The sequence below is a fragment of the Chiloscyllium plagiosum genome, chromosome 3, assembly GCF_004010195.1.
Source record: "Chiloscyllium plagiosum isolate BGI_BamShark_2017 chromosome 3, ASM401019v2, whole genome shotgun sequence".
NCBI lineage: Eukaryota > Metazoa > Chordata > Chondrichthyes > Orectolobiformes > Hemiscylliidae > Chiloscyllium > Chiloscyllium plagiosum.
In genome coordinates this window covers 127094988-127102320 of record NC_057712.1, presented here as the reverse complement: position 1 = coordinate 127102320, position 7333 = coordinate 127094988, and the positions used below count along the sequence as shown (strand labels likewise).

The window sequence follows — 7333 nt, the reverse complement described above, 5'->3', positions numbered from 1 at the left end:
GGGGGGGGGGGGGGGGGGTGGACCTAATGAGGGAGTTGTGGAGAAAATGGTCTCTGCAGAATGCTGAGGGGGGTGGAGAGGGAAATATATCTCTGGTGGTGGGGTCCGATTGTGGATGGTGGAAATGGCAGAGGATAATGCACTGCATCTGGAGATTGTTGGGATGTAAGGTGAGGACTGGGGGGTTCTATCCTTGGAGGGATGGTGTTCAAGGGCAGAGGTGCGGGAAGTGGAGATGATGTGCTGGACAGCATTGTTGACCATCTGAGAGGGGAAAATTGTGGTCCTTGAAACACAATGCCCTGGAGTGGAAGCAGGTACAGCAGATGCAGAAGAGTTGAGTGCAAGGGATAGCTTTTTGCTTTGGAGATGTGAGGGGTAATCCAGGTAGTCGTGGGGTTTGAGATGTCAGCGTTGAGTCAGTTGCCAGAGGTGGAGAGGGGGGGTCCAGGAAGGGGAGGGAGGTGTCCGAGATGGTTCAAGTGAACTTGAGGTCAGGGTGGAAGATGTTCCTGAAGTTAATGAACTGTTCAACCTCCTCATGGGAGCATTCAGTGGTACTGATACAGTCAGTCATCACTGTAGCAGAAGTAAAAAGGTGGGGAACAGTGCCAAGGTAAATGTGGAAGATGGACTGTTCCACATATCCTACAAAGAGGCAGGCATAACTGGGGCCCAAGGCTATCCCCTTTGGTCTGAAGGAAGTGGGAGGATTTGAAGAAGTTGTCAACAGTGAGGACCAGTTCCACCAATCAAATGAGTGCATTGGTAGAAAGGTACGGTTGGTTCGATGGGAGAGAAAGAAACAGAGGGATTGGAGGCCTTCGCCATTGCAGATGGACGTGCATCTATGCCCATGGATGGATGAAAGGCCCCGACCTGAAACGTCGACGACTCCTCTCCTTGACTTGCCGTGCTTTTTCCAGTTCAACTCTTTCTCCAGCCAGCACCTGCAGCTACATTGCCATCATTTTCTAACATCCTCCTGAAATTCCTCCAATTTCCTCTTATACAATAGGATTTACTTCTGAAGGTTTTCTCTCTTTCATCACATGCAATTGAACACTTGTTTTGCTATGCCTCAATGGGGTTTTATTTGTCAAGTTTCAAGGGTCTGAACAGTTATGGTCCGTGTTGTAACAATAAGCACATGCATCAAGTCACTACTAAAGATCTCCCTCAAATGGGCATTGCCAATGTAGCATTATTAGCTGATCCTATGTCTTCAGATTATGTTGACAATGCATGTAGATGAGGTAGTAAAAAGAGCCGGGATAAATCCTTGAAAGCTCTAGAGATAATGGTACAGAGACAGGAAAGGAAGATAAATCATTATAGATTCAGTCCACAATTGATAGGATTTAAATGAACAGAAATCCTATAGATTTAGATAACAGAGGACAGGCACTTTAAGCTGGATGGTACAGCTAATGATTCAATAGCTATGTTAGGATCAGGAAGGAAGAGTAAAGGTAGTACTAATGATCGCAATCATACAGGGTGTCATTTGTGACTTATATTAGGTCACCACAAGGCTGCGGCTTTATTCTTTCATTGCATACATTGTCTATATATGACTCCACACTCTCAGCAATGATAATGACAGATTTCCCTACCTAAATTAGGTGAGCAAACCAAGTGGGTTTTTACAACAGTCACAGTTTCACAGCCATCATTAATTGATGGATTCATTTAAATGTTACCAACTGCCACGATGGAATTTGATCCCATGTTCCCACAGCATTAGGCTGGACTCCTGAATTACTAGGAGAAAGTGAGGCAGATTCACACTTTTTGACCCTGAATTGTAGTTTAATGAGATATAGCATTTGTTGTAATTACAAATTATAAAAGGTGGACATGTATTTGGGGTAACACATTCATTAAAGAGAAAAGGGGGCTTCGAGATTGAATATTTTCTGGTACTCTCTCGGACCTTGCAGACCAGGTTTTTGGATATTTGGGAAAGGGTCCTGACAATACCCAAGGAAAGAGAACAAAACAATGTTGGTTAGCATAAAAGCCAGGAAGGAAACTACATCCTCAATAGCTGAAGGGAATTCAGCAGGAGGTATAATACAATGCAGTCAAAAGGAGCTTAGAAATATGCAAATAAATAGAAATGAAAGGCATTGGAAAAAGATTTGAAGAATACAGGGTTAGCAGCAATGACAGCCGCAGCGAGTACATTCTTGTGGCAAACAGTCCAATAACCCCTTGCACTTACATAACAGCAAATGGAGGTCAAATTTAATATAGTGACTAGGAATGAAAAGAAAACAGTGGGGTTGAGAGCAAAGGCTTTACATGATACAGGGACAGGTGGTGTAGGGTGACTGAGCTGATCAACAGGTTACAGAAGTTGAATGATAGATGGAAGGCTAGCTTTGAAAGTGCAACGATAGGTGACTTGAGAAAAGAGCATTTTCCCCAGAATTGAATGGAGGTTGGGGGGGGGGGGGGGTATGTCGATCCTGAGAGATACAAGAGGGTGGTTGGAGATGAACTTGCCTACTATCTAAACCATAGAATACAGACTATGTGAAATAGAAATATCTTGAGAGCAATTTAATGAGACACCTTTCACAATCACAAGGTTTCCTAAAGCTCTTTATAATGGATACAGTATTTTTTGAAGGGTAGTCACTGTGATACTGCAAGGAACATGGCAGTGAATTAGCACATAGCAAACTCTTAAAAACATCAATTTAATGACTGCGCAATCTGGTGAGGAATACAAAAGTGAGGAATGGAAACAACACTCCTGGTCTGCTTGGAATTATCAATAAACAAATTACTGGAAAGTTTCAGCAGGTTTGGCAGCATCTGTGGACAGAAATGAGAGTTAACACTGAAGATCCAGTGATCCTTTTTCAGAAGCTCAGAACTTCAGACTGGACCTGAAACATTAACTTTGATTGCTGTCCCCAGATGCTGCCAGACCTACTGGTGATTTGCCAGCAATTTGTTTTTGTTTCTGATTTACAGTATCCACAGTTTTTTCCAGTTTTAATAAGGTGAGGCTATCCAATTTAAGGTGTGGAGGTGCTGGTGTTGGACTGGAGTGGATCAAGTTAAAAATCACACACCAGGTTATAATCCAATAGGTTTATTTGGAAGTGCTAACTTTCAGAGTGCTGCACCTTCATCAGGTAACTAGTCTGGTAACTGAAGGAGCAGCATGCTGAAAACTAGTACTTCCAAATAAACCTGTTGGACTATAACCTGGTGCTGTGCGATTTTTAAACTTTATCCAATTCAAGACTAACTTTGAAAGCAAAATACACAGCATTGATAAGGCAATTTATTATGTTTGAAGACTCAGGTGAATTAACAGTTAAAGGCAAGCCACCATAATCACACTCTCAGATGACTGCTGTTGAGTTCAACCGGAGGGTCACCATACATGAGGCAAAGGAAGAGGTTGAGAAGGTGGGACCTCCATCCTGACCTCAGCCAGAGAGAGAATTAAACCTCACTGTTGGCAGCACTCAGCATTGCAAACCAGCTATCCAGCCAATTGAGCCTCAGAAAAGTGGACATATTAAAATTAGTGCAGCTATAAAGATAGTAAGAGGACACCAATGACCAATGTAACTAGTGAAACTCCAAGGGCACAGTTATTTCACAGGTCATTTGCTGCTTTCAAATACTGGTTTAGTGGGCAGTGCAATTTCCACTGAACAATACTCCTTAACATCGTACTCAACACGTACAGTACAATACTAAATGCAAGAGCACAAAAAGTACTTATTCCCTGTATCAATTTATTAAGCAAAAAGAACAAAGTATTACACTAATACAGTCCAGACAGCAGGCCAGTGAAAAATTACAATGGATACAATGCATTCGTTCACTTTCAGTGCATCAAAAAAGGAAGCTTCAGTCTGAATAATAAGCAAATCCACACAAGGAACAGCAGTGAGCTGGTATTGGCAGCATTGTCAGAATCAATCATCTGCTGCAGTTTCAGACCCCTCAGATTGAACAATAGTGTCAATGCAGCTCAGCTTGTAGCACAGTTACTTCAGTTAAGATTGCAGCTTCAAATCCATACCAGAAGTTGGAGGTTGAAATTCTATCACTGTGTAGGAAGAGAAAAAGATGCTGGTGCTTTTTGTACGGTGAACCATATCTGTGTCTCAATTATATAGCACTTTGAAGAAATTAAGAAGTTTACAAAGTGCCCAGGCCAAAGCTCCTCCAGCAATGCCATTCAAAAGCTAATCATTCTTCTGATATCTGTGGAATCGCGCAGCACAAAAACAGATTCCACATTTAACTGTGAACAATTGATTAACTATACCACATCCAAATGGTAAAAAAATTGAAAATGCTTTATTACATAAGTTTGCAGTTATGCAACATGCTTCTAAAAAGGAAGAAAGGAGGGCTCATGAAGTTTGTGGCAGATCTGCCACATCTCTCTCAATGGCAGAATAAGCTCAACAGGCTACTGTTTCCCATCTGCAATCAAATCACAAGGGAGCCCACATTTTTCGATACAATCTACTAACGGTACAATAGCAAAGGCCGTGCGCAGTTGCATTGAAAGTAGGAACCATCAACAAATGACCATTAAAAGCAATATCCAAGGCACTTGTCAGTTACATTTCTTTCATATGCATCTTTATTGCTGGAACAGCACAGCAGGTCAGGCAGCATCTAGGGAACAGAAGATTCGACGTTTCGGGCACATGCCCTTCTTCAGGAATGAGCAGAGAGTGTTCAGCAGGAGAAGATAAAAGGTAGGGAGGAGGGACTTGGAGGAGGGGCGTTGGAAATGTGATAGGTGGAAAGAGGTCAAGGTGAGGGTGATAGGTCGGAGTAGGGTGGAGGCGGAGAGGTCAAGAAGAAGACTGCAGGTCAGGAAGGCGGTGCCGGGCTGGAGGGATTCGGCTGAGACAAGGTGGGGGGAGGGGGGATGAAGAAACTGGTGAAGTCCAAGTTCATCCCCTGTGGTTGGAGGGTTGGACTTCACCAGTTTCTTCATCCCCCCTCCCCCCACCTTGTCTCAGCCGAATCCCTCCAGCCCGGCACCGCCTTCCTGACCTGCAGTCTTCTTCTTGACCTCTCCGCCTCCACCCTACTCCGACCTATCACCCTCACCTTGACCTCTTTCCACCTATCACATTTCCAACGCCCCTCCTCCAAGTCCCTCCTCCCTACCTTTTATCTTCTCCTGCTGAACACTCTCTGCTCATTCCTGAAGAAGGGCATGTGCCCGAAACGTCGAATCTTCTGTTCCCTAGATGCTGCCTGACCTGCTGTGCTGTTCCAGCAATAAAGTTTCAGCTTTTATCTCCAGCGTCTGCAGACCTCACTTTCTCCTCTTCATATGCATCTTAACAATCACAGAAAATATGCAGCGGGAAAGGCCAATGCATGAACCTGGTTTTGGAAATAATAACTGCTCCCCTTTGGTCAGCACAAGTATCTGTTCTCTTGTTCACAATGTAATGGAAAATCTACATAATTATTTTGCTAATTGTATCCCAATTGCTCAAAGCTGTTACTCACAAAGTACATAAAAATCACATGTTCCATCATATTCTTACTTCAGCTCTCGTAAAATACACAAGTCCCATCCTCTCCAACAAATGAAGATATTAAACATAATTTAAATAGGATTTTATCCATTTAGTGCCCATTTGAAAATCACTTCATACCCTATTCTTTTTCACCTATGCTTTACTGAGTAACTTGCTTGACAGTGGCCCCAAGGGAAAAAAAAAATCAGAAATGTGGTGTTTGCTATAACAACCAGAAAGACAAATTTTAGGTGGATAATGGCAGCATTGGGAGCTACTGACATGCCTCCTACTCCCCTTGGGATGAGGAGCAGACACTAACAGTGAACCAGAGTTTAGATCAGAGTGGTGCTGGAAAAGCACAGCAGGTCAGGCAGCATCCGAGGAGGAAAAAAATCAATGTTTTGGGCAAAAGCCCTTCATCAGGATGCTGCCTGACCTGCTGTGCACCACTCTGATCTAACCTCTGGTTTCCAGCATCTGCAGTCCTCACTTTTTCCCACTTGACTAACAGTGATCCAGACTTGCCATTTCCTATTGATATTTAGAACAGTATTTCCCAAACCTTTTACCCCAGTTTGAACACAATTTATTCCCTCTAAATGTATATGACCCCAGTGTTTGGATTGGGATGGAGTGTACCATGAGAGATGTTCAGCAAGTGAGGTTTTAGTTCTTGATTAGCAGGAATGAGAGAACAGGAATTTAATATGGGTTTGGGTTTGATGAAAAGGCAAGCTTTCCCAAGAAAATGAATACATCTTTTCACATTCATTTTTTTGCAGCACTAATTGGTCCTCAGAGAGCAATCCATTAGGCCACACCCACCAAAACCCCATAAGCATTTAAAGGGTTTTTCTAATACCCAGAAACCAATCCCATTTCCACACAGACGTTGCAGTCTCAGAGTCAGGCTCATTGGCTCCCAGTGGAGTCACAACCCACCTTTTAGAAAACCCTGACCTAAAATCTGATGCTGCAGTTTCCCTAGGTGCTAGAAGTTGGTAGATTAAAACACCACTGCAATTCATTTCTGACTATATGCAGTTATAAAGTCTGGACTGACCAAGTTCCCCAAACTAAACCAGCCCCACTTGTTTGTGTTTAGCCTATATCCCTTTAAATATTTCCTATCTACATACCTGTCCAAATGTCTTTTAAATGTTGTAACTGTACTTGCATCAACCACTTCCTCTGTCAATTCATTCCACACACAAACCACTAGATGCAAAAAAATTTGTCCCTCAGGTCCTTTTTAAACATCAATCTTAAAAACATGCCCCCTTGTTTTGAAGTCCCCCCAACCATCAGGAAAATGTATTTGTTATTCACCTTATCTAAGCACCTCATGATTTTATAAAACTCTATATTGTATTGGGTTACCCAATCTGCATTGAGATTGTGACTCATTGGCAATCTCGACCTACTACCAGGTAAACTGCTTCGCATACCTTTCCATCATTAAAACAAAAATCTGTGCTAAAATATATTTGTAAAAAAATCTTAAACTCAAGTTTTAAGCTAAAATTATATTTTTAAAAATTCTTCACATGAGAGAAAGCAGCTTTGAACAGGTGTACTTAACCATTAAGCAACATGTTAAAGCTAAATTCTAGAAAAGGGAGTGTTAAACATTGATACCACTATTTAAATAAATGAAACATGCATAACAAAGCTTTTGTACATTCTGTACAAAGTCTGCATCCAAATTGAAAACTCCTCAAAGGACTGTTCTGCTAATTCAGAATGAGAACTATGTAACATCACAGGAGATGAATTTTCCGATTGCTGCTTCCAGTATT

At 42.2% G+C, this 7333-nt stretch overlaps 1 protein-coding gene across 7 annotated transcripts in view; it reads right to left on the bottom strand.

The window, feature by feature from the left end:
• Window positions 1–7333, bottom strand: part of LOC122548516 (CSC1-like protein 2) — a 211408-nt gene that overhangs the window by 201685 nt on the left and 2390 nt on the right. The window lies entirely within an intron of this gene.